Here is a 26,352-nt window from a genome sequence, read left to right on the forward strand (position 1 = left end):
ACGGTACTGGCCACAAAGGCCCGGGTGAGGCTTCCTCCAAGACCCCGGGGCCCCCCGGTTTTGTGCAGCCTCTGGGGCCGGGGCAGTTTGCGGCTTTGCCACAGGACAGCCAACATCCAGACGGAAGGGCTGCCCCCGGCCAGGAGTGGCCGACTGGCTTCGCTTTCTGGGCTGTTTCCCACCAGCTGTAGAGAAACGGGCTTTCTGCAGTTGCAGTCATCCTCTTTGATTTTCTAAGTCACGTTCTGAAGCATTTTCTGTCAATCGGTACTTTGTACACTCAGTTTGGTAAGTGAGTCCCAGATCCGGGGGGAGGTGGGGTCGTTTCAGCCAGTTTTGTCCCTGTAAAGTCCCTGTAAAACAGACATCATCTAGGCCCTAAAGACCATGCAGTGTTTTGTTGACTTCTGGATCTTACGTGCACAAAATCTCTTTGTAAACCTGGGTTTTTCTACGGGTAAGTGGTTTGGAAGCAGCTAGCCTCGCGGCTGACGTGGAAGTTTCTGGTGAGACGTTTTACACCGTGGGGTCCTGAGGGAGGCGGTCTGCGCGCACGCTGCACCCAGTGCACTTACTGTCTCTGAGGAAGGCTGCCTTGGAAGACGCGCCGATGACACCGTGTTTGGACCGTCTCTAGGCACTTTGCTGAGCACTGGGCAGTAACTGCCCTTCCCGCCCTGTGCATGGTTCCAGTGCAGGGCACAGGGCGCTTCTTAAGCTTTCCCAAACCCCTTCTCTCTCACACCCCGCTCCCGCAGCTCCCGTCCATGCTCATGCACGCGCACATGCACACTCGCGCTCGCACACCTCCTCTGTGCTAGCTTTGCTCGCCTGCCTGCAAGGGGCATTTGGGGCGATGTGGATTCAGGTGGAAGAAGAGAGAGACAGCCGGCCAGGGCCGCCCGCCCCTCCGCTGGGGCCTGGCATCACGCTGTTCGCGCTGCTTCTCTCCGAAGAGCCTCGGGAAGAAGGAACCGGTGAGGCTGGTGATTCTCTGGGATCTGCCAGCTCCTGCTGGCTTGAAGGCACGTTTCTGCCTCCTCTTTGCGGCCTGAGAGCATCGCACTGGTCCCTCCAGGTGGATTCAGGGGTGTCCCTCGCCCTCCGGACCTGCAGCAGTGACTTGTTCCCTCTTTCCTCCTACGAAGGTGCCAAGTCCTAGTCCCCTCGTGAGAAAGGACAGAGCCAGGGCAGGAAGGGGGTGGCTGTCATCGTCGGCACCTGTCACACGAGGGCTGAGACCTCTGCCAGCCTCGCACGGTGACAGGGCATCCACGTGTGCGTCTCAGAGCTGTCGTGCTGCTCCGGTGTGGTTTCTGGATGTGTCGTGCAGATTCTGAGTCTGACTCCGTGGTTTTATTAAAGACAACTGCCGTGCGAGGAAGATGGCGTAGGTCCCGTGTGCTTGGGGAGCTCAGGAGTCTGGCCAAAGGGGACTCGGCCAGGATCAGCAGAAGCTGGCGGCTGGTGACCGACAGCCCGATCGGAGTCGGCCCGGGGCCATGACCAGAACTGCCGGGCTCCGGGATGGCCGGTGGGGGATGGGGTTGCAGGGAAGGAGCGGGAGGCGCAGACCCTTGGCTGGGGCTCCGCGAAGGCGGGATTGTGTAACCGGGCTGCCTGGAGCCCGGCCAGGCCGCGGAGCAAACAGAAGGGCTGGAAGCAAAACCACACAGAGACTGGCCACAGAAATCAGAGGTTTCACGTGACCTGGGAACGTCCCCCTCGGTGTCGGTGCTAAACTGCTGCTGATGGTAATGCGTCACTGGGAGGAGGGGCCTGCTGGCTGCGGGTCTGCACCCGGCCGCCTCCGAGGCCCAGCGGGTCTCCGGGGCTTTGGTTCCCAAGGACCACCCTGCGTGGAGCGCCGCCACTGAGCCCCGGACAAGTAGCCGCCGTCTAGGAGGACGACCAACTGTTCAGCAGGTGCGGTGTTCCAGAATGCCGCGTGATGGTGGAGGCAAAGCCTGGGGCCGGGGGGGAGGGGGGTGAGTGTGGGGGAGGGGTGTGAGGGGGCCGGCCCATGGAGAGGCTGGTGGGGGAGGAGGGAACGTGCCCGGTCCCGACGGGTGCTGTTTCGGTGCAGCGGCTACATGCAGAGCCGGGGGGAGCCCCCGGGAAGTGAGGGCACAGGAATCAGAAATGACCAGTAAGGTGCTCCGGCCCCACGCTGACAGGTTCAGAGGTGTGGGTGTGTGCAAGTGTGGCTCGCACACACGCAGGCAGAGGGAGAGCACCCTGCGCTGTGTTCTGGGTAGGTAAGTAACGGAGGAGTTGTTTATTTTTTTCTGCTTATCAGAAATAATCACTGCTTGTTTTTCTTTTTTATCCCCCCCCCCCCATGGTGCCCAATATGTGGGATTCCAGTCCCACCGTCTCTAGTTCAATGGTTCTCAACCAGGGGTGATTTGCCCACCCCCCAGGGACAGTTGGCCGTGTCTGGGGACGTGTTCATTGTCGTGACTTGTGGGGGACACTGACAGAGGACTGGACGGGGCAGCAGGCCGGCCGAGGTCGGGGATGCTGCTGGATGCCCCGGAGCACAGGACAGCCCCGTGTCTGCTGTGCCGTGGCCAGAACACCAGGTCTCTGTGTTCTCGTGCTCCCCTGGAGATCAGCTGGTTGATTTCTTTTTTTGGTGTGAACATATGGGATTCCTGCTCTGTTCTCAGATGTCCCAGGCTCCTCACTGCGTCTGTCTGGCTTTGGCACTGCTGCTCTAATTTGAACATAAAAATACCTTGTTTAGGGGGCCCGAGTGGCTCGGTTGGTTAAGCACCAGACTCTTGATTTTGGCTCAGGTCATGATCTGAGGGTTGTAAGATCAAGCCCCGTGCCGGGACCCATGCTGGGTGTGGAGCCTGCTTGGGGTTCTCTCTGTCTCTCTCTCTGTCTCTTGCTGGTCCCCTGCCCCTCCCCCACCCCAGCTCACACTCAAGCTCACACACTCTCTAAAAATAAACATTAAAAGATTAAGAAACATTTAAAAAATACCTTGTTTAGGTCCCGACACGGAACTCCTGATACAGACTAATGGGGCCGTGAGCCCATTGAAGCGAGAGCGGATATGGAGTCGTACTCAGAGAGAAGCTCCTGCTGGCCACACCCCGTGTCAGGCACGGTCCACACGTGCACACCAGATCTGTACACGTGGTAACTTCAGGCTCAGCCTCCCACGGAATCAGAGATCCGTGACGGGCTCCGCTGTGGAATTCCTCACCGGACAGAATCCCTTCAGACAGGGATCCACGGGCTGGGTTTGGGGGTCCCCAGGGGCCATGGTTGACCGTCAGGGGCTCTGAATTTCTAGGAAGAACAGGCAGGCGGTGTGCTGGGAGGTATGTGTGTCTGCACTTCCTGTTCTAGGAAAATGCTCACACCGTCCTTCTGTCCAAGTTACTGACCAGGAAATTACTGGAAGCCACCCTCCTGGTCGGTGTCTGCATTCTGAAACTTCTCTTCACTTTTAAGAAATAACAGACAAGGGTTTAAGACCAGAGCATTTGAAATTCAGGATTTTATTTATTTTTATTTATTTGTCAGAGAGAGAGGCAGGGGGAAGAGAGAGAAAGAGCACAAGCAAGGGGAGGGGTAGGGGGAGAAGCAGGCCCCCTGCTGAATAAGGAGCCCGTGTGGGGCTCAATCCCAGGACCCCAGGATCATGACCTGAGCTGAAGGCCGATGCTTAATGACTGACTTACCAAGGCGCCCCAGAGGCTTTGAAGCTCAAGTAGGAGCTTTACCACTTGGGTCTGCTAAACATCCAACCTTGAGCGAATTATGTCTTTGAGCCTCACCTCTGTCATCTGTGAAATGCACTTAGTTCCTGCCCCACAAGGGCGACAGGATTTAAACCAAGCAATGGGTGAAGGTCTCACTCGGCGCCTGGCACGTGGCTGGCCTGCAGCAGCGGCTCCTGACGGACGCCTCTTCCCCCCGGGACTCCGTGTCCGGCAAGCAGCCCTGCCGTCCCTGGTCATTCTGCGTCTCCCATGGCTTCCCCACTTCTTGTTGGCCGTGTTCAGTCTTCCAGCGAGTGCGGCGGCTTGCTTGCCGGCGGGGGACGCTGCCAGGAGCCGCCCACGCAGCTGGGACCCCGCGCTCCCGCCAGCCACTGTCCACGCCACTGTCCACGCCAAGCAGAGTGGCTCCATAGCTCTCACCCACCTCAGCGGGCGGGTGGCGGGCTGAGTCACAGCCCCCACAGATGGCCACATCCTCGCCCTCTGCTCCCGTGAATGTGTTAACTTACGCAGCTAAAGGGACTTAGCAGAGACTCAATTAAGGATCTTGGGATGAGGGGATGAGCCTGTATCATTGGGGCCCAGGTACTGTCCTAAGGGTCCTTGCTGGGGAGAGGCGGGTGGGTCAGAGAAGCAGATGTGCCTGGGAGGGGGCCGCAGGTGGCCCGCCACTGGCCGTAACAGCAGAGGAAGGGGCTTCCGAATACTGGAAACGTGAGCAAATAGGTTCTCCCCTCATGTGCCCAGAAGGACCCAGCCCTGCCAACATGTAGACCCAGCAAGGCCCAGGTCGGGTTCCTAAGAAATACATCAGTATTGTTTGATGCCCCCAGTTTCCTGACAATTTGTCACAGCAACCACGGGGACCCCACACAGTCCCGTGGGTTAAAAACACCAGTGTTGATTCGCGTAGGACTAGGCCTGCTAGAGGGGCGGTCAGCCGGGCCGCTGCACGGGGAGTCTCTGAGAAGGCTTCCGGCTTCCGTCTCACACTGTCGTGGGCCATGAAGGCCTTTCAGGGAGAAGGGGAGGATAGGACAGGAAAACAGACAGTCTGGAGGGTCTTTTTACCACTGGGAGGGGGGGACGAGGTGGCTCCTCCTTTGGGCAGAGCGCCTGCTGTTGGGGGTGTCCGGCAGCCCGCGCACCAACCACCTGCCCGTGTCCTAGCAGCTTCCCCGGAGCGCGGCTCTCTGTCCGGAATCACCGCAGTGCCACCTGACCCCGGAAGGTTCCCTGACGGCACGGCCTCCGCTCTCCCCCTGAGGGGCCGTGGTCCAGGGTGGACTTGTCCAGGCCTGGGACCCGCTCCCTGACCCCCTCTTCTCTGTCCTGTCTGCTTTGCGGGCTGAGAGCAGGCAGTGGGAGGGGTGAGGGTGACCTGACCTCAGCAGGGGACCCTGAGAGCTCCAGCCCCCCTGGTGTTCCCACAGCACACCTGCAGCCTGGTGGGTCTCCCGTGTCCAAGGACTTGGCACAGGTAAGACCCCAAACGCAGGCCCCTTGAGCCCAGGCCAGAGACCTTGTGCACAGGACACGTTACCGTTCTCTAAGGGAGCTGGGGCGTGGTTTGGAGGCAGCGGCTCTCGAGTCCACCAGTGGCCCAGCAGCCCAGCGGCCCCAGCTCCCCCTGATGAGTCCTTGCAGGGGACCCTGTACCCTCGCACAAGGCGGGGGCAGTAGGTCCCAGGGCGCGAGCACTGTCCCTTCAGAATGCACCCTCCTAGAACGCTCCCGCCCTGCGGAGGCCCGGGGCCAGGGCCTGACCTTGTGGCCGGGGAGGGGGAAGCAGGGGCCCCTCGCAGAGAGGAGACAGCGGAAACAAGGGGCCGGCAGAGCCGGGGTGGCCAGCAGAGTCTCTGTGGAGCTCTTTCCCTAACACACTCGTCCCGTAACCACATGCAGTTTTGGTTTTGTTTTTTGTTTTTTTTCCAGTTTTAAGAGCAAAATGGCACACTTTCAACGGGAAATAAAAGGCACAAAGAACGGAACAGTCCAGTAGCGCTGGTTCTGGAGGAGGCCGGCGTGTGTCTTCCTCCCTTTTTCTCTAAGGGGCCTGCTATGCACTTGGGCCCCGGATTCACCGGCTGAAGCCCTAACCCAGCAGCCCGGCGCCTGCAGGGGGGTCTCTGGGGGGCAAGTCCGGGCAGACGAGGTCCTGAGGGTGGGCCCAGGCCGGGATGTCCTTATCAGAGAAGCAGACCCAGAGCCTGCTCTCGCCACATGAGGACACAGCCAAGGACCCTCACTCCCTGCTCCGGCAGGCCTGCCACACCCTGATGACCCTGGACTTCGCAGCCCCCAGACAGGGGAGAAACGAAGGAAGGAAGCGGGGATGGGGTGGGGGCCGGTGGGTGGTATTTGCTAGGGCAGCTGGGCTGACTGTGGCGGGGCGGGAGAGAACCGCGCAGCTCCGGTCTGTTCACGCGCGGACATGCGGGAAGCTGTCCCTGCACAGGACACCCGGCAGGGAGCGGGGGACAGACCCCCAACCAGCCGCTTTGGGAGCTTTGCACCCACCGAGCCACAGAGTCCTGGCAGAGACCCTGGGGAAGGAGGCAGAACGGGCTTGGGAGAGGGGACCCCTGTGCAGGCAGGAGCGCTCCTGTGACCTGGGGAGCATCAGGTGGGAGGGCCACGGACATTCCCAAACCAGGACCCCCCCGCCCCGTCTGATGGCTCCAGGGGGCTCCCAGCGGGGCTCCGGAAGGGTCCAGAGCCACACACATTCTGACGATTCCGGTGGTTTCCGGGGATCCCCTCCCACCGAGACTCCGGAGTGGGACCCCACCCGTTGTGGTTGCTGGGGGTAGGGAGCCCAGCAGGAAGCAGGTGGGGCTGCCTGGTGGTGCCCCGCCCCCTCCCTGCCCTCCAGCGGCCTGGCTCTCCCTCTGCAGAAGGAAACAGCTCTGAGTGGTGGGTGGGGCGGCCAAGAGGAAGGGGGGTGCCCTCTGTACTCGGCCCTTCCTCTGGCAGAAGCTGCCGCCTGTGTCCCCGGAGGCTGAGGGCTGAAGCCGCCGGGCAAGGGGAAGACGTTGTCTGGAAAACCAGTGGACACCCGTGTCCACCCTGAGCGCTGTGGTCTTGGGCCTCGCAAGGACCAGCCGACCGCCCGCGTGTCGGCAGGTGGGCTCTGGAGCTGTCCGTGGTGGAGGGGACGGCCTGGGCCTTGGCCGCCTCCCAGAGCCCCCACCGGACCCGGCGTGCGGCGCGCTGGGCACAGACCTGGTCTCTGCCCCTTTAGCTTCATATGAAGGAAATGGCTTCGTATCTCGTACGTCGTTTCTAAATCCTCCTTTTTCTACCAGTTTATTTTTACTGTATTTTGGAAAGGCCCGTCCACAATCAATTTCAAATAAGAACCAAAAACCCTGACTGCTCACGGCAGGCTGCTCGGAAGGCACTGCCTGCACAGAGAAGACGCAAAACCTTTGTGTCAGTTTCCCAGGGCTGCCCTGAGTCAGCACCATCTAGGGGTGGGGGGGGGGACGTAGACCACAGATTTGGACGCTCCCGCGGTCCTGAGGCCAGGCTGACACCCCTGTGTCACGGGCCATGCCGTCCGAGGGCTGTCAGAGGACCTGGGCCTCCGGTGTTCCCAGCGTCCCTGGCATCCGTCATTCCTATCTGCGTCTGTCTCCACTCACTTCCTCTATTCCCGTCCACACCTGTGACCGAACACTCGTCACACACTAGGGCCCACCCTGATGGCCTCATGTTTGGTCGGCTGCCTTCCCCAAATAGGGTCCCCTTCTGAGTTACCAAGGGGTTAGGACTCCAGCAGATCTCTTTGGGGAGCGGGGCACAACTTAGCCCGTAAGAACCTTTGTGCTCATCAGCCTTCTTGATTTTTACGCCAAAGATTAGATTCATTCATTCGAGAAGACCGTGCTTCACTGTGAGGAAGGGCTTTGGGGCTGGACGGGGTGAGAATCCCCGACCCACCCCGCGCCAGATGAGTTACACTAAACTCTCCAGAGGCCACCTTCCTGCACCGCAGAACGGAGACGTTCCCAGCTCTGGCGTGGTGCGTGTGTGCGTCTACACTAGGTGTTCTGCAGAAGCGTGCGTACACTCACGCATGAATGTACTGCGCTGACTTAGGGGAAATCAGATTTCATTGCAAGGAATTTGCTCCAACACTGTGAACACACACCTTGAAAATATTTTAAAATATTTTAAAATATTTACATCTTTTCCAAAAGAAGGTTTACCAGTATCAGCACTCATGAGCTTAATGGCCTCTTAGTGGCTGCCGTATCGACTCCTGTGACAAAGATTCATGGCCTCCTGGTGGCCTGCAGCCTAGTGAAGGAAAGGCCAGGCCAGGCGCCAGCATCCCGCGGGGTGTGATGGAGGACGGCGGGAGGGAGACATTCAGTACAACAAGGCATCGCCCTCCCGTGGACTGGGCAAGCAGTGGTCACAACTTGCTCTAGAAGGTGAAAAAGACGGGTCTCGGTTGTCCCGTCCCAATCAGGAGCTCCAGGTATCATTCTACGCCGGGGGAGTCTGTAACATGAAAGTCAGTCAGCAGCACGCGGTCAGTACGTGCGTACAAGTCCTCCTCCCTTGTCAGCAGTATTTCGGGGGACGTAGGCGCATACTCTGCCGAGTGTAAATTTCTCAGATGCTGGCGATTAGATACTTGGGAAAACTCAAAGACATGAGGGAAAGAGCTTCGTAATATTCAAGATGTAGCTTTCCCAACAGTGCCAATGGCCCCCAGTCCACCAGAGCCGAAGCGGGCTGTCGAGGTGGGGAAGGGCGAATTTTAGGGAGCCTGGTGGAGAAGACGGCCTCACGTTGGCACAGCGTGGGCAGACGTTTTACACGAAGCACGGAGTGTTGTTCCCACACCCACGCAGGATATTCTAATTAATTTTTCATGCCAAGGGACTCAAAGTACTTTGTAGCAGTTGGATCGATTCCTGACAGTTAGTGGAGTTTAATTGCCTTTTTTTTTTTTTTTTCTTTTGGAAGGCAGGAATGCATAAGCTCTTATGGGCTATTAAAACCTTTGGGGAAATTATCTGCTTTCTGGTATCAGCACCAGTATCTGGTATCTGGTATCAGGAAAACAGTAACGTCCTAACAGGGCTCAGAACTGGTGACTCAGTGACAGCCACATACCTCGTCTGTGTCTAAGTCCTGCATGTGCATGATGAGCCCAGTCTAGGGGAGCCCAGAACTGGAGAGCTCGAGTGCGTTTGCGGACGGTCACCCAGGCGGGCGGGGACAGACTCAGAAGTGAGGAGTGGAGTTGGCCTGCGCCTGCACTTAGGACTCGCGGCACTGAGAGCACTGCCGGAATCACCTCGGTTTGTCCCCATCGGAGGGAATAATCATATCCCGGATCTACAGAAGAGGAGAGCGGAGCACGGAGAGGTCAGGTCTCTTGTTCAAAATTCTCTTGAATTTCGACTTGCAGATGGTGGGATGGGGCTCTGAGATCCAACCTGCCGGATTCCAAGGCCGTGCTCTCTGCGTTTCTCCACGCAGCTTCCAAATGGGGTTCAGAGTCCCCCAAGCCTGGAGCTCAGGCTGCTATAGACCCCAGCATTCAGGGGGTTGCAGACCGCCCTACCCAGGACAGTTCCGAGTTTCATTTACATTCTCCACAGCTCTGCAGTGATGTATTTGTACATTTCCTCAGAACTGCCATGCACGATTTGGCTCTTTTTGAGCCGTGGAAAATTTAAAATAGTAAAATACTATTCTCAAAGTACTCTTAACATAGATGTTATTTAATGTTTAAGTTAAGTCCTTCTTCTTGATGTTGTTATGTCCCGTGTTCCGTTTCAGGCGCTCTGGAGGTCCCTGTAGTTTGAAGGAACTCATTAAGTGCATGGCTCGTTCCTCTACAATTCCCATCGACCATACTGGGGCCGTAGTACGTTTTTTAAAATAAAACATGTACAGTCTGAAAATGGCTGGGGCTCCCCACACACCTTATCTGCCAGATGGTGTAGGGGATGGATGAATATTTTCAGTTAATTCATTTACTTTTTCTTTCATTCAATAAACATTTACCGAGAATCTAGTATATATATGGCAAGCGTTGTGAAATGGAAAGAAAAACTAATTATGACACATGACCGGATCCCTGGAAGTTTGCTGAATGGTGGAGGCGATGGGCCAGTACTTCGCTGGCAAGAGCACCAGCGGTTGGGGAAGGCTAGTGGCCACTGGACACTGACCCACAAAGGTGGGTGGGGAAGCCACGCGGAGCTCTGACTCTGCGGGTCGGCCTAAAGCTCCTCTGAGAAAGAATGGGAGCGAGGCCTGCAGGCACAGCTGGGGAAACGAGTTTAAACTGTCTTCCAGGCGTCTCTGCACCAATGGTGAAGGGTGAGCTAGTGACAAGGGCTCCACGTGAAGGTAAACAGACATCACTGGAAAGACCCCAGGAGATTCTGGAGTATTTCTGGAGTGAACAGAACAAAATTCACACGGGCCACGATGGGAATGATGTCAGCCCCCAGAAGATGTTTCTGCTAGAGTTAACCAATGATGTAAAAATACATACCCCAGTGGCTTGCTTGGTTTCCGCTGCCTTGGATCCAAATCCTGGCGTGTTCTGGTTGGCCACTGAATGAATTAAGGATGTTCTCAGAGTCTCGGCTCTGGTCCTGAAATCCGAAAGCCTCCTAGCACAGTAAGCGGGCAAAGACTGTCAGAAGCAACACTTGAAACAGCAGAGTCTGAGGCCCTCTGTGCCTGTGGAAATCTAATCAACCTTATTTTGCACAAAACCTTTAAAAATAGCCTTGACCCTGGGGGCCCGGTGTTCACTAGAACTGACCCCGGCAGGAAGCAGCTGTATGTAGGAATAAAAAGCCGCTGAAGTCAGTGGAAATGTCTTCCCCGTCCATGGGCAGCGCTCCGGGGAGCTTGCTGTCCCCTTCTCCGGGAGGCCCTGACGGGCCGGCCGGTGGCTGCACGCCCAGCTGGACCTGAAGGGAGCTGGGGATGCTTGAGGCCACACTGCTGGACAGAACGAGTTTCCGTGTTTCCTGCAGAACGTTTTTCTTTTTTTATTCTGGAATCTACAAGGAGGCAGGCGATAGGTTTTCAACCACTACATATGTCAACCATGCATCGTCTCTTATTTCCCGCACAAAATACATACACACCGCAGCCCATTATCGCACGGTTTGGCGGAGGGTGGGCGGGGGAGGGGCAGCTGGACACAAAAGAGGGTGGCCTCTGGCAGAGACCCCCGCGCGCCGGCGGAAACCTGGTCTTCGCTGCTTGTGGGGTGGCTGGGGGTTCCAGCAATATTCACGAGGTGCAGCCGGGGTGCAGCTCGCCGTCGGCGCCCCTCCGCGTGGGGCCGTCGTGGGTACACAGGTGGCGCCGCGCCCCGCGCCTGGAGCGCCCGCATCTTCAGGAACGGCCGCGGTTGCCGAAAGGGTTAAGCGAGCGGCGGGCGGAGGAGGGCCCCGCGCGGAGCCGCAGCCCCGTCCCCGGAGCGGGCAGGGGCGGCGCGGGCTCGCGCTCAGCCCGGAGGCTGCGCGCCCGTGTGCACGCGCGCCCGGCGGAGGCTGTGGCCGCTCCCGCCCCCGCGGCTCGAAGCCTGGGCGCGCTCCGCGCAGCGGCTGGGCCTCCGAGGCCGAGGTGAGTGCCCGGTGCCGGGGCCCCGCCGTCCGCTCCGTGGCGGGCTGGGGGAGCGCGCTTCCCGGGGGCGAGGGCGCAGGGGGACTCGCCGGGCGGGCCTGGAGGCGCCGGAACACCCCGGGCGCTCTGGGGAGCGCGGGAAGGCGCCGGAGGGACCCGGGTCGCTCGCTGGCGCGCGGGTAGCGGCGGAGAACCCTCGGGGGCACTCGCGGGGGCGCCGGGAGAGCCGGAAGACCCCCCCCCCCCGGGCGCTGGACGGCGCGCGGGAGGATGCTTGGGAACCCGCGGGGCGCTCGCACAGGTGCGCGGGAGGCGGCCGCCCCGCCCCCGGCGCTCTCACAGGTGCGCGGGAACAGGCCTGCGCGCATGCGCGCCGGAGACCACCGACTGGGGCTTGGAGTCCCCGCTCGGGTGGGCGCGGGGGTGGCGGGCGCGTCGCAGAGCGGCGAGGTAGGGGAGGGCCCCGAGGACGGAAGGCGGTGGCCGAACGCCCCCGGAGGCGCAGGACTGGGGAAGCAGGGGTGGCGAGGGGGGGGGCTGCCGAGGTGGGGGAGGCGGCCGGGGGCGGCCCTCCCCGGTGGAGGGTGGGCAGAGGGGTGGGCGGGCGGCGGGCTCGTCCCCGGGGGCGCCGGCGTGGAGGTGGGAGGCCGACCCGCGCGGACTCCCCCGGGAAGAGGGTGGCCGCCGCCCGCGGGGCGTGCGGGGGGTGGCGCGAGGCGGGTGGGACTCGGCAGCCGCGCCGCGTCCGGAGGACGACGAGCCCCCGCGCTGCCCTCGCGGTGGCCGCCGCCGGGGAAACAGTCGCGCGGGGGGGGGGCGCCGTGGCCACGTTTGCGGCTGGCACGGCCGGGGGTCCGCGCGTTCTTGGGGGCTGGCCCGGGCCTGCGCGCTGCGCCTCGGAAGCGCGCGGTTCGTGGGGCCGCGGGAGGCGGGGGAGGGGTCCCTCCGGGACCGGGACGCGGGGAAGCGGAGGGACGTGACCCACGTCCACGGCGCGTTGCTGTTTCTCCTCCTTCGGCCGCTCGGCGCCCTGTGGCCGCCTTTGAGGACCCCGGATCCCCCGGGGTTCGCCGGCCTCCGCCGCGGCTCGTGGGGGTGGGGCTGGGGGTCTGAGCCGGGGCGCCGTGCGCGCTTCTTTCCGGCGCAGGCCTTACCCCGGGACCGAGCCGGGCCGCCCGGTGCCGCCGCTGGTGGCCTGCGCGAACGTGCCCGACATCACGGTGGGGCGGGGGATGCGGGCTGCGTGCAACCGGCTCACCCGCGCCATCGCCCGGAACACGTCTGGAGGGGAATTTCGGTGCCAGCCTCGCTTCCCGCCCCGTCGGCACCCCCCGTGCTGGGGACCCCTGCCTCCTGCACGGGACCGCGCAGTTCTTGCGGGAGGGCCTCTAGCTCTGGAGGGACTGCTTCCGTAACGTCAAGTCAGGAAAGTTTTAAATAATTCTACCACCGCTTCATTTTCTACGAAACCGTATTTTCAAACGCTACCCTCCCCCCATATTTATTCTAAGGGCAAAGAAAAAGAACAAGCCAGTTTGGTAAGACGCTGCATTTCTGCTCAAACGACCAAAGGCTCGTGACCAGCAGGTCTTGAATTCGTGTTCATCCGGCTGGAGCATCGAGGGAATGAAGGGTTCGCCCTGTTCCCAGCCTGTTCTCTGGCCACTTCCCTCCATCTCATTAAGTGGCAGCTACTCAGACTCTAATTAGGAACTCCTAATGGATGCCAACGGTGCCCTTGAGCCTTTTATCCTGAGCTAATGGCGTCCTATTATTAGAATACCCCGCTCCACACCCCGAAACCCACAGAAGGCAGCTTACCCCTGCCTTCAGATTTCTGCCAGGGACCGGCCATTGTCTGCAAATTTATGGTAATTGTTATCCCAACTGTCTCTTCGGGGGATAACTAAGCAAAAATTTTAATGAGATTAAAAGTCTTTTGAGCTCTTAGTGTCAACTGTGAAGACATTGCTGATAATATAATTAGAACACAATGAGAAGAGTTAGAGGATTTTGCCTGTATTTAAAGCAGTCTTGGTTTGGGAGGGGAGAACGAGAGTTGAATGCTGTGGATCTTAGCCTCCAGGCCCGGCGACTGTGTATATGGTCCTCTTGCCTTTCTGATAATCTGGGCGTTCACTCAGGGGAGGCCCTACCTCGACCCTCAGAGCACTTTGTGCCTTAGTAGGAGGATGGAAGGATCTGAAATTGTGGCGATCGTTTCTGAACATCTTTCTAGACAGTCCCCCTTGCTTCTGACTTTACTTCCGTGGGTCCCCATACAAGCAGCAGCTTTGGCACTGGGAAGGGGAAGGTCTCTTTTTAGCTTAAAATACACCTTTGGAGTCTTTGTTCCTGTATGGAAAAACAGAGGCTCTCCAAGCTCTGAACGCCTCCATCTGGAATCATATTTCTGTTGTTTTCTAAATGCCAACAGCATAAATTGCTCAGTAAGAAGAGCTTTGCAAGGCATCTGGAATCACTTAGGCAGCTGCAGTGCCCCCAAGCTTCCCTACATCTGAGCTGTGTGACCCATGAGGATGGCTGCCTCCGTGGGCTTCGGGGGTGCCCTTTGGGGCCTTCTGCTTGCAGATCAGAAACCCGCTGTGCCATTTTGCACATCTTCCCCTGGTGACCCAGGGTCATATCTGCTCTTCTCTGGAGTTCAAGCGATTACCGTCTCCACTGTGGCCCTGACTGGGGTTTTTCTCTTGCAATTATTGTAATTATGCTAAAATTATAGTGTCCGTACCCAGTGCATATTTGCAATATAGTTCAAACAGAGCAGCAGTAACTTTTGGAATAAAATAAAAACTTTTAGGAGTTTATCTTTTGCCAAGAACCTGGCTCCTGCTAGAAAGGATATTAAAATAAACAGTGCCTTGGAAGTTGAAGCCATCTCATTTCTTGTGCAATGGTTGACCAATTAAAAATTAATTTCCTTCTTTTGCAAATATTTTTTGAGTGCCTCCGTGGGTCAGGCACAATTCTAGGTGCTAGGAATACAATGGCAAGTGAAGTAGACTCAGTCCCCCACTTCTTGCAGCCGAGACTCTACAAGGTAAAAGGTGGGAAGCATGTAACCATGTAAATTCACCTGTAGTAACAAACCAAGTGCTCTGAAGGAAAGGAATAAACTATGAAAACGTAGATCAGAAGGATGAGAGTGGCTAAGGAGAGTTCCAGGGGAAATCATATGCAAAGGCCCTGTGGTGAGGAACAGGACACACGAAAAACTGAAGGAAAGCCAGAGAGGAGCACCTAGAGCAGAGAGTCATAATCTGTAACTTAAGATAATGTTAATCCTAAATTAATTGTGTATTTCCCTTTACGTAAACTGATGGGGCTTTATGCTTTAGGGTTTGATGGAGTAGGATGTAGATTAATTTTACAGAACTGAAATCTACTGAATCATAAAGGGAAACCATGAAGTAGGATGATCAGTGCCAATGTGAACACTCTTATTACTGTTGTATGATGAAGTCTGAGACTGGAATCCTTTGTGTGTGTGCCCCCTGACCCTGCTCCCTTGGAGCCACCATCGCCTGTTGCTTTCACGGTGGCAGTTGTCCCTGGGTGGGGCGCTGGACATCACTCTTGTCCCCTCTGGTCCGTCTCTCATGCTGCGGTCAGAGTGGTCATTTACAAACAGAGCTGATGTGGGGTGGTTAATGGCTTCCCGTTGTCAAAGCTGCAGCCCACGGTTCTCCATATGGGCTGTGAGAGCCTTATTCCAGGGACTGGGGGTGTCCCTCAAGTCCCCCATGAAGGCATGTGAAACTGTAGCCCCTGTGCGATGGTATTTGGAGGTGGGGCCTGTGGGAGGCCATTTGGTCATGAGGATGGTGCCTTCCTGAATGGGGTTAGTGCCCTATTGAGAAGAGACAGGTGTGAGCCTGCCCTCTTTCTACTCTCAGCCGTGTGAGAACACAGCGAGAAGTCGGCCGGTGGGGAGGACCCTCGAGCCATGCCGGGCCCCCGATCTAGCACTGCCCGGCCCCCAGAGCAGTGAGAAATCAGAGTCTGTTGTTGGCAAGCCATCAGATCCATGGTATGTTTGTGATAGCAGCTGGAGCAGACTAAGGGAGTGGCTTCAAACCCATTTACTCAGGTCTGCAGTCTGAGTGTGTCTCAGTGGGGACAGCTAACCTCTGTGCCACTCTGCAGGACATGGGCTAGTCTGAAGGATGAGAGCTGGGACCACCCTGAGGCTCTTGGCCTCTGGTGTCTGGGGTCCAGACTGGCCTCACGCCATCGGGTGGGGGCTGGGGCAGCTGGGGCCCCCGGAGCCTGTCTGTCTGTCTGTCTCTGCGGCCGCTCTGGGGGCCCTCCCATGCCCGGCAGCGTCTGTGTGCGGGAATTCTTCCATGCTGGGGCACGGCTCCGAAGGACTGTGTCCCGAGCAGATGGGGCTGTGGGAGCGGCACCCCCTTTCCTAAACGAGGCTTAGAAGTCGCATTGCGGCACTTCCCGCAGTTCCCGGCCTGCCCTGATCACGGGAAGGGAACGTGGCCCTCCCCTCCGTGGGGGAATGCCCCCTCGTTGTGAGGAGATCATGCTGGGTGGGACGCATCCGTGGGGCCATCTTTGGAAAACACCATCTGCCACAGCCCATCCTCTCGCCACTAAACCCACATTCCTCCCACGCGCAGTGGCATGACTCCCGCATCCAGCCCCCAAATGTCACCCTGCCGTGGCCTCAGGCTCAGACCGTAGGATCTCAGGCTCAGACCGCAGGATTTCATCGCGGACAGCAGGTCCCCTGGGCAGTAGTCCTTGAGCTCATTCCTCATACGAAGACCCACACACCAAAGAGAGGCTCTGTCTGCCCCAGACATCCAGCGGCCGTGATGGGCAGGGATCGCACCACAGCAGCGGACCCTTGTGTTGGAACCAGCAGGATGTCCGTGTTTGGGCACAGAGAGGTTCACTTACGGGCAGGTATCAGCCCTTGTGACCACGGGGTGGCCGGTGTGCAGTCCACAGGCCGCGCTCCTGGCGAGAGCCCTTCCACAGAAGAACTGGTGTGGCCACTGGAGTCCGAAGGCCGTCCAGAGGCAGGATTCTCTCTTCCTGGGGGATCTCGGCCCTTCCTCCGCCCCAGCCTCAACCTACTGGATGATCCCCCTGCGCTGGGGGGGAATCTGTCTTAGCCAAGTCTACGGATTTAAATGTGAGTCCCCTCTAACCGGTAACGTTCTCAGCAAGTGTAGACTGGTGCTCGAGGGAGTGTCTGGCCGCAGTTCCCAGCCACATAGACAGTGCCCGCATCATCGCAGGCACCGTCGTCCTGTTCCCAAGCCGGGCGGGAAGGTGCACTGCAGCCGGCGGAGCGGGTGGTTCCTGGACCGGGCTCCGATCTCATTCCTGGGCACGACTTTCCAGCGCTCTTGGCTCTGCCCTCTGGATTCCTGGCTCTCCCCTCCCAGTCCTTTCTTTTCTGTAAGAAGTGGCCGGTGTTTGCCGCTGATGGTTTTCTCAGCCCGTTTCCTGTTTTCCTCCCATGCTGTCTGGGGCCCACGCAGTAGCTCCTCCGGTGTGACGGGCTGACAGGGTTTTCCGTGGCTCTCTTGGCCTCGCGTCATCCGACCAAAGCCCTGCCCGCAAAGGTCGCGGCCCCGGGCCTTTCCTTTCTCCACCACTGCCGTGGAAAGTCCTGAAAATCCCTAAAAGCTGCGGTTGACCGAGTCTGCGGGGCCTGCCCTCGAGCGCCTGAGCGGCCTCGCTCTGGCTGGGCCCCAGCCCCATATTCGGAGGCCCTCGCAGACGGCGAGTGCCCCCTGGGTGTGATCGTTTCCCCGAAGCTCCTTTGCCGTTAGCCCCGCAGCGCCCGCGGACAGGAGCCTGTTTTACTTCCGACCCCGGCCTCCCGCAAGGCCCGCTTCCTTTATGCGTCTCCCGCATCTCCCTTGAGAGCAGAGCACCTCCTGCCTCACCCCTGCCCCCTCTCACCGGATCAGAGCCACCGAGGGCGACCCCTGCAGCAGCCCGTGAGCCTCTGTGCCGGCGGAGCGGGGGTCCCGGAGCGCGGGCCTGGCTACCCCATGCACCTCGACAGCGGCGGGAGCTGCGGGGGTCACAGCTCCGGGCGGCGCCTCCGGCCGAGCCCGCCGCCTACCTCCGCAGCAGTGCGCGCTGCGGCCACCCCTGCGCGGGCGCTCCTGGGTCATTGCAGACTGCCTCCCACCAGCACAGCTGCGTGTCTGGGGCTCCCAGATTTGGGCAGCGTCATGCGGGGACGGCTCTCGGGGCCTCACTCAGCCGAGGGCAGTGCGGATGACCTCTGCGAGGGGCGCTCCTGCTTCCAAACCCCGGGCAGGGCGCCCCGACAGGGGGCACGGCCTGTTGTCTGTGCGGCCTCTCCCCTGGGGCCCTCCGGTGTCCCCTACGTCCGCACGGTGGGCGGGGGTCCGGGGTGCGAGTCCTCCGAGGGGGAGGACCCGGACAAGCTGCGCTGCTCTTTGCCGCGCGGCCTCCCTTCCCCGTGGCGGCTTCGGGTCAGGAGGACCGGCGCGGTGGGGGGGTCAGCCTCACCTGCTGGGGACAGCGTGGGATGAGCTGCGGCGACGGCCCCCTCGGGAGGGACCACGGGCCTCCGCGATCCGCCTGTGCATCCGTCCAGCTCCGGCTCCTCGCCGTCCGCGGGCAGCTCCCTCCGTGAGGGGCCCAGGGCCTGTTCTGTCCTCCCAGCTTCCTCTCAAGTCCTGCCCTGCCTGTTTGCCCCCAAGGACACCTGGCTTCCTCCGGGAAGGGTCCCTGGGTGTGCCAGAGCAGGCCCGTCCCCCACGACCTGTCCCCTGTCTGTGATCGTTCCCTCGGTCCCTGGTTCTGACGGCTGGGGTGTGTCTGTCACCGCCCTGCCAGGACTAGGAGCCCCACGAAGCCGGTTCTGTGCCTGCCTCCCCCTGGGTCGCACTGGGTGGGCATGGGGGTGCTGATGTGGGGTAGGTGTCCCTGCTGGGACGGGAACCTGTGTGCCAGGTTCCTTGTGTCCTGCTCCCTGTGGTCTGCTTGGCCTGCACGTGGGCCTGGCGTTGGTGGGCTCGTGTTATCAGATCTTTGTTGAATGACTGCGTGACTAAGTGATGAAAAAGAAGTCGATCCCGATCAAGAGCATGGGGCGGCTCAGCTGTAGAGGCCTCGTCTGCCAGGAGGACGGTGCTCCTGTGTCCTCGTGGGGGTGGGGTTCGTGGTGCAGGTGGGAGCTCTCCTCCCCCATCCTGGGGCAGCATAGCCTGTGTGGAGTGCGCCTGGGCCACAGCTCACGTCACACTGTGTTACGGGCTCGTTGTGGTGCTGGGCGTGGGCTGACCCCCTGTGCACCCTCCCGCCCTTCCAGGGCAGACGGGAATCCCTCGGACTGAATATGGACATCGGACTAAATAGTTGGAGCTCCAGGCATTATCGTTCTAAAGAAGGCAGGACGGAAAGGCCAGTTCTCTTCACTCCGTCCGTGCAGACAGACATCACCAGGATGCGTTTTAGTGCCAATGCTCGTCGTATTTACTCCACTGATGAGTCCTTCTGGAAAGGTTCTACATTTCGAGGAGAAACCCTGAGAGAGGACACGGAGGCCCAGTTGATGTAGCAAAGGCTGTAACCCACCGATGGGAGCTCTGGGGCAACTCCAGGCACCCGAGACCCCTGGCCCAGGTGGTGTCTCCATGCGGGGCTCAGGCCTTCTTAGGGGCACTGCAGTCCAGAGTCTCATGCTGCTTGGACGTGGCCGTGGGCTGTGGGTTCGTGGTGGCCTTCGTGTCTCCTGACCCGGGAGTGTGAGCTGAGAGGTACTCGTCCTGCGCCTGGAACCCCCGACACGCGGGGTGGTGATCGGCAGCAAGCGGGACGAGGCTTGGAGACGAGGCAGCACCCTTGCCCGCTGCTCCCGCTGTTCCCGTTCTCCGGGGCCCCGGCCGCAGCAGATGAGCACCCGGGAGCTGCCGGGCTGACACCGCGAGTCTGCCGACCACATCCACTGGTCGCCTGGGCCGTCTGCTGCACTGTTGTGGGATTTGTAGGCATCTTGACAAAGAGTTGGATCTCAGACATTCCTGGACTCAAGATAGGGCCTGGGGGTAAGGAGGGCGTGGCAGGATCCTGGCTCCAGCCCAGCACCGCGCTCCGTGGCTGTGGGGCCCTGCGCCGTGGCTCGACCCCGTGGGCTCTGTTTCTCTTGCTTCTGGGAAAGGCAGGGAGCTGGTGCTCTTGGGGGCCCCGACGTCCCAAGCCTGGGAACAGGTTCTGGGCTGGAGATTGCCAGGTTGGGCAGGCTTTAGGTCTGCACGTTTTCTCTGCCAACGTACAGCCTAAGTCACGCCTAAGATTTAGCAAAATTTGACTCTTAAAAGTGATGCGTCATCTTCAGGACAGTGTGCCCGAAATCCTGGCCGTTAGGAGCGTGTGCTCCTTTCTTCACTGAACGCCCTTCCTCTCAGGGGCCCGACGGACCCAGCGTGGTTTTATTTTGTACATGGACACACACACATGCACGTGCGTGTGCTCACATAAGTGTGTACACACGGGCATGAATGCATACACACACATACACAGAGGGGCGTGTGTGTGAGTTTTCTAATCCTGACGGTAATGCACCTTGAGGAGAGGCGGTTTTGAAGACACCAAAAATTACGAAAAAAGAAGTCACACATCAACAAGGCTTTTAGACTTTTTGGCACTTTTCTCAGTGTCTTTGTTTTTTTAAAGATTTTATTTATTCATTTGACAGAGAGAGAGAACATAAGCAGGGGGAGGGACAGAGGGAGAAGCAGGCGCCCTGTTGAGCAGGGAGCCCAATGTGGGACTCGATCCCAGGAGCCTGGGACCATGAACCAAAGGCAAGTGCTTTACGACTGAGCCACCAGGTGCCACCGGGCGCCCCTCTCCGTGTTTCTTCATGTGTGTTCCTGTGTACACTGTCTCTCTCTCTTTAAATGGCACGAGCCACCTTGTGATCTCGGTCTTTAAATTCAGCATCATGAGGGAGGCCTTTTCCCAAATGCTTGGAAACCCTGAGAATGGTTTTTAGTGATAAAATTCCCTGTTTATTATTCCCATGTTTTGCAAATGAGATGCTCTGGAAAGTCCTCGTCCTGAAATATCTGCTTTTCCGGAGCAGTTTCTGTCCGAGATGTGGAGCACCGTGGCCGTGCTGGATGAGGGCTGGATGAGGGCTGCGTGACCCGTCTAAGCGGCCGGTCGTGCAGGAGCCATGGGGACAGAGTGGACCGTGCAGGTGCTCACGGCCTGATCCGTGTCTACAGGGTTGGATACACGGTGCCTCAAAGCCCCCTTTTCCACTCAGCAACTTCCCACGTCTTCACGGAACTCTGAACCCTGGGCAGACAGTGGGGGCCACTGCCCGGGGCTCACGGGCTCGCTGGGAAGCCGCAGCCCCCCAGAGTAACTCAGATGGCTCACTGTGTTTGGTGTTTGCGAAGTGTGAATGGATTTGTTTGTTTTTCCCCCGAAATCACCATCTTTGCGAGGCAGCAGTTTCCTCTCTCACCCTGAACTCCCCTCACGTTGGCTTCAAGCTCACGGGGAGAAAACGCGACACAAATGGAGACTTTGGTGACTCGTTGACGAACACTATTTCTCGTGATGGTCAGGGTTTGCAAAGACAGCAGGTAACCAGACGGGCCCTCGGTCGGCCTCCGGACGAGCTGCGAACCTTTCTCGTGGGCGCTCTCCCTGCGATCCTGCACCGCCGGACGTGGAGTGGTCACTGCCGCGCACCCGGGCTCGGGCGTGCCAGACCCGGGCTCGTCTCCGTGCCCTCAGGGACAGTGGCGGCACCTCTGCGAGGTCAGCGAGCCGTTCAGCTGCCTCCCCTCCGGACCGGCCCCGCTGTGACTGGAAACACCCCGTGGTGAGAGCAGTTGGATCCACCGCGGGGTCCCTCTCCGCGATCTCTGCCCGGCGCCGTGCGGGGCCCACAACAGAAAGGCCAGTTCTGAGCGTCTGGCCGGGTCGCCGTGAGCCTTGTCCCTGGGCCGCGCGGAGTCCACACTCCTGGTCAGCAGCTGCCGCGGCCGAGGACGAAGCTCCCAGGAAGTAGCCGCTTCCGTGCGGGTCCTGTGCGGATGCGCTGATGCCCAGGTGCGGTGGGAGGGGACCACGGACCCTCTGCCCGGCGCCTAAGCCAAACCAGAGCAGAACAGATGTGGGAGAGAAGGGGTCCTTCCTTCTCTGCAGATCATCCCAACAGCAGTAAATAACAAGTGATATTAGTGGAAAAGGCACTGGGTTGGGACTTTCTTTCTTTCTTTTTTTTTTTTTAAGATTTTATTTGAGAGAGAGCGTGTGTGTGTGTGTGGTGGGGGGTGGAGGGGCAGAGGGAGAGGGAGAAGCAGACTCCTCCCTGAGCAGGGAGCCTGAGGCGGGACTCGATCCCTGGACCCTGAGATCAGGACCCGAGCCGAAGGCAGCCGCTTCACCCACTGAGCCACCCAGGCGCCCCAGGCTTTCATAGGTTTTAATTAAACTCCGTAGGCAACTGGTGTGACCTTGGACAAGGCTCCTTTATAAAACCAAGAGCTTAACTTTAAAGATGACAAAAGGTGAGCTTTTATTTAACTTTGCCATATTTCAATTCCACTGGAACTTTAAGCATCTTGAATAAATTACTTAACGAATGAGTAACGAGTAAGTTACTTAACCCCAGCACGAGGAATAAAGCAACTTAAGGGGATTCCAACCCTGCAGATGAACCTATTACCTATGTGTGAGGCTGTGGCTTCCATCAACTTTTAGGACTAAGCCGGACTCATTAACTGATAAATACTGGCAGCCATTTAAACACACAGAATAACATCTCTAATGATCAATTGTGAAATATTCCAAACATCGTAAACAAGGGATGCCTGCGTGGCTCAGTCTGTCATTAAACCTCTGCCTTCGGCTCAGGTCATGATCTCAGGGTCCTGGGATCGAGCCCCGCGTCGGGCTCCCCGCTCGGCAGGAGGCCTGTTCCTCCCCTTCCCACTCCCCCTGCTTGTGTTCCCTCTCTCTCTTTCAAATACATAAATAAGTAAATTAAATTTAAAAACAAAGTACAACATCATAAATAATGTAATAAGAAGTACACAAGTATCCTGAAAAGATGTCACACCTTATCCTTTTGCACTTTATGCTTTATGTTTAAAGGAAAATAACAAATGATACTGACTTGGTGGGAGACCCCATTCCTTCCTTCCTTCTTGGGAAGTAACCTCTAGACCCGATCTCTGCCATCGTCTTCTTCCCAAAACATAGTGTCTTGTGTGTGTGTGTGTGTGTGTGTAAACGGGATTACACAGTCTCTTCCTACAAACCGCCAACCCTCAAAAATTCAAAATTGTGTTTTTGAAATGTATTCATAGAGCAAAATTGTGTTTTTGAAATGTATTCATAGAGATACATGTAAATCTAGTTCCTTTTTTAAGGTAGAGTAATTTTGGCAGATCCAAAATCAGTCTAAAAGCAACTTAGTGAATTCTTTTTGTGTAAAAGGACACAAAGCTGTCTTTCTCAATCCCAGGACTGATCGTGTGACTGCCAGGTCACCCTCCCCCCCTTCTCCACCAGCCGTCAAGGGATTTCCACTGTCACGGAGACACTGTGGCTCCATGGGCCGGACAGGTCCGCTGCCCTGCAGAGCCCCCCAGTGCCTCCAGCCTCCTTCTGTTTCTAGAACTGGTCAAGCTTGTTTCCATCGCAGGGACTTCCCCTTCGCTAGGCGCTCTTGTGCTGCCCGTCTCACCGAGACTCCGAGTCTCCTCTCGGGGTTCAGTGTACGTTCCCTGCTCTCAGAGGAGTCTTTCCTGATCCCAGACTCAAAATCCGATCCAGCCATCATTCTCTCTCAGAACTTCATGGCACAAGTTTGTCGTTCCCTTGGAATTCAGAGAATGGCTTCAGGCCTTCCTCCCTAGCCCGGGACCTTGGTGGGGGCTGGGACCCCATCGGCTGGGCTCCTGGATGCCTTCTGGTACCTGGTACACTTCCTGTTCCATTGTAGGTGTTCCGTATACGTCTGCCCAATAAATGGGGAAAGGAATGAAGATTGCTAATTATTTATCAATGTTGAGGTATCCATGGGGATTTAATAGGTCGAGTGATTGACAAAAACTGGGATTTATTTGGCTCAGGTCGTTGCTCCTTTCTGACCCCAGCGTTCCATCACTGGGGGACACTCAGTTTGATTTCAGCAGACGTGCAGAACAGATTAACCGCGGGAGAGTCGGGTCTACCCACGCAGACTGCTCAGAATTGCATCTCAGAGCTAGAAAGTGCAGCACGGCCTTGCCATTCACGTGCCTCTTTCCAGACGCTCCGTGATTCTGTCTGTAACCTTAGTGTTCACGCTCTGTGTTTGGCTAAATCTGTAATTCTTGAATCTGGACCTGCGTGGGCAAACGCTTCTATTTCAACATATTCTGAGTGTGCGTCCGAAGGCGCTTGCGGAAACCTAGAGCAGACGGTGCGCTCCTCCGGTGTGGCCACGGTCTCTGGAAGGACCGCGCAGACACGTCCGTTCAGTTCTGCAAGCCTGTGACTCAGGCGCACACAGGACCGGGCTGCGGCAGCGGCCGGTGATGTCGCTCCCGCTGCAGCTGGGAAGATGCGGCGCTCCCTTCAGCTGCCTGTAGTGGCTCTTCCCTTCCTGCTCTCCTCTCCCGTGTGGTCATTACGTCACCAGCAGAGGAACGTCTTGTGCGTCCTGGAGTTCTAACGTGCTGTGTATCTCTGAACTCTTGAATTAGGAAAAAAAATTCCATGATCTGACGAAGAAAGCAGAACGGTAAATCCGTTCAAACAAACCTTGACCTAGCTGTCCACCTGGGTGATTGTAAATTTTATCTCTCTACACGCTTCACTCCCTCCTGGCAGGCGGTGACGGGGGACGGTCAAGGGTGCGGACACAGAGACCCCCTGACCGTGCAGCCTTCGGCACAGCAGGTGAGAGCTGCCCGTGGAGTGGGGCGTACAGCTCCGCCAGACGCGGCTCCTTGGGCTGCCGTCCCAGGCTCCCACCCGCCTTCTTGAATTCCTGCCCAGCACGAGGCAGTCCCTGGGGACGCGGGTGGCCTGCTCACAGGGTGGACAGCTGGAAGAGTCTTGGGCGTTGTTTGGGTCTGTTGCTAAGTTCTTTGGTTCTATGAGAGTAGCCTCTGGAGATTTCCGGGCATCAAGCATTTTCTCCTTTACTAAATCAAGGCCCTGGTGGTTGTCTTCCTAGTTCTTGTCCGTGAGTCATGAGCGTGGGCCAGTGAGTTGCCATGCTGGTGACAGGGCTTGTCTGGACACGGCTGGGATTGTCAGCGCTGGTTCGGGCCTGGTCCAGGCCGTCTGTGATGCTGGCCAGGGTGGGAATCCTCACTTGTACATGCCTCCCGGGGGAAGGAACTGTGCTGCGTTGAGTTCTTTATAAAGCCGGGGCAGCGCCGTGACGCAGGGTCTGGTTTCTGGTTAGGAAGACTGCAGTTTCCAGGGATGGGGCTCCCACGCAAGTGAGCTTATGTTACACGTGGAATTGAGCTCACGCACCTCGGAAGCCCCAGAGTGGCCCTGGCTGGAGGCAGGGCTCCCCTTCCATCCCCCAGGTTTTGCTCTGTGCGTTGGCTTCCTTTTCTTCAACTGGAGACAAGTCTGCCTTTGATTTCTGCCCCCCCCCCCCCCGAGGCAGGGCCCTTCCTCCTCCTGCGTCGCTGGAAGGCTGCCCGTCCTGGCCGCCAGAGACCTGACCTGAGGCCGTGCTCTGCGGAACGAGGCACGGGGCGTCTGGCGTCGGAACAGGCAGCTCACCGCCTGCTTCACCGGCCTCGGACTCCGGACTTAGCTCTTACGTAAAGCTTTTATTCGGGAAATTCCCGAGAAGTTTACTTGTTCCCATCACTTCCTGCTGAAGATTCACCCCCTCAAGTTACAAAGATCGTAACTGCCCCGATAACGCCCGCGAAAGCGCGGGTGCCCGCGCACCTCTGTCTGCTTTATTCCCAGCGTGGGGGGTGGGGCAGCCAGTTTCTAGGACCCCGTGGGCCGTTGTCCTGGGCCACGGACGGGGCTCGGGAAGACGTGGAGGCTTCAGTCCACCCCGCATGCAGATGCCGCTGAAGTCGCCTCCCGTGCGGTCGGTGCTCGCGGCGGACCCGACGCTTCCAGAGACATCGGGCCGCGGCTCCCAGCGAGAGCCCTCGAGCCCTCGAGCCCGGCGCTGGTTCCAGTTCTGGCTCTGGCCCTCAGGAGCTGCGCGCTGGCGTCATCCTACCTTGCGGGTGAGGCTGCCCCCCTTCTCCTTTCCTCCGCCGCCCAACGGGGCTCATGAGAGCAAGGCCCTGGCGTGTTTGTACGGTCGCTCACCCAGCAGAAGCATGCCCGGGGCAGCCCCACGGCCCGGACGGAGACATTAGCTATTGCATCTCACTACCCCTGTGTAGTCAGGCCACGTCACAGCCCATCTGGTCTTTTAGAAAGGTCCTTTGTGAAAACAGAATTCTAGATTGCCGTCTGGTGGAATAAAGCCTGATCGGTGTCACTTGGTCTACGGGAGGGCGGCCACACTCATGTAACTGCCCACAGGCTCCAGCACCAGTCGCCCCGCGCGCTTCTGAACTCCACGGGATATGCGGCCGGCCTGGGCTTCGGGGCCTTTTACTCGCTGCGTCTCTCCCTGCTTGAAGCACGTTACAGCCCTCTCGCAGGCGGACTCTGCGGGCTCCACTTCCCACATCTTCTGAGACCCCACGTGCCACCTCGCTTATCGTGGCCGGACAGCAGCGTCACTGGGCCGCACTTCGGAATGAAGATGTATTTTGTGAATGACGCTTCCCATGGCCAGCTCTGGCCCCAGAAATCCTGCTCCCGGCATTTGGACGGTCCTCGTACAAGTCTCTTCTGTACTGTGACGCGTACCCGGGAAAGGGGACCCGGGCCCTGGGGGTGAAGAGCGTCGGTCGGCCCGCAGCCTGGGCGCCCTCCCCACCCGCCCGCTCCAGGCCCCCTCCGAAAC

General features: G+C 58.5%; 1 protein-coding gene across 1 annotated transcript in view; it reads left to right on the top strand.

The window, feature by feature from the left end:
• Window positions 1–1,797: 1,797 nt before the first annotated feature.
• The window catches only part of KBTBD11 (kelch repeat and BTB domain containing 11), a gene marked incomplete at its 3' end in the record, with an annotated part of 30,335 nt that continues 5,780 nt past the window's right edge, over window positions 1,798–26,352 (top strand). Inside the window, exon 1 of the mRNA XM_080796968.1 lies at window positions 1,798–1,926. The remainder of the gene's footprint in view (window positions 1,927–26,352) is intronic.

This window comes from Martes martes, assembly GCF_963455335.1.
Source record: "Martes martes genome assembly, chromosome: 2".
Classification (NCBI taxonomy): Eukaryota; Metazoa; Chordata; class Mammalia; order Carnivora; family Mustelidae; genus Martes; species Martes martes.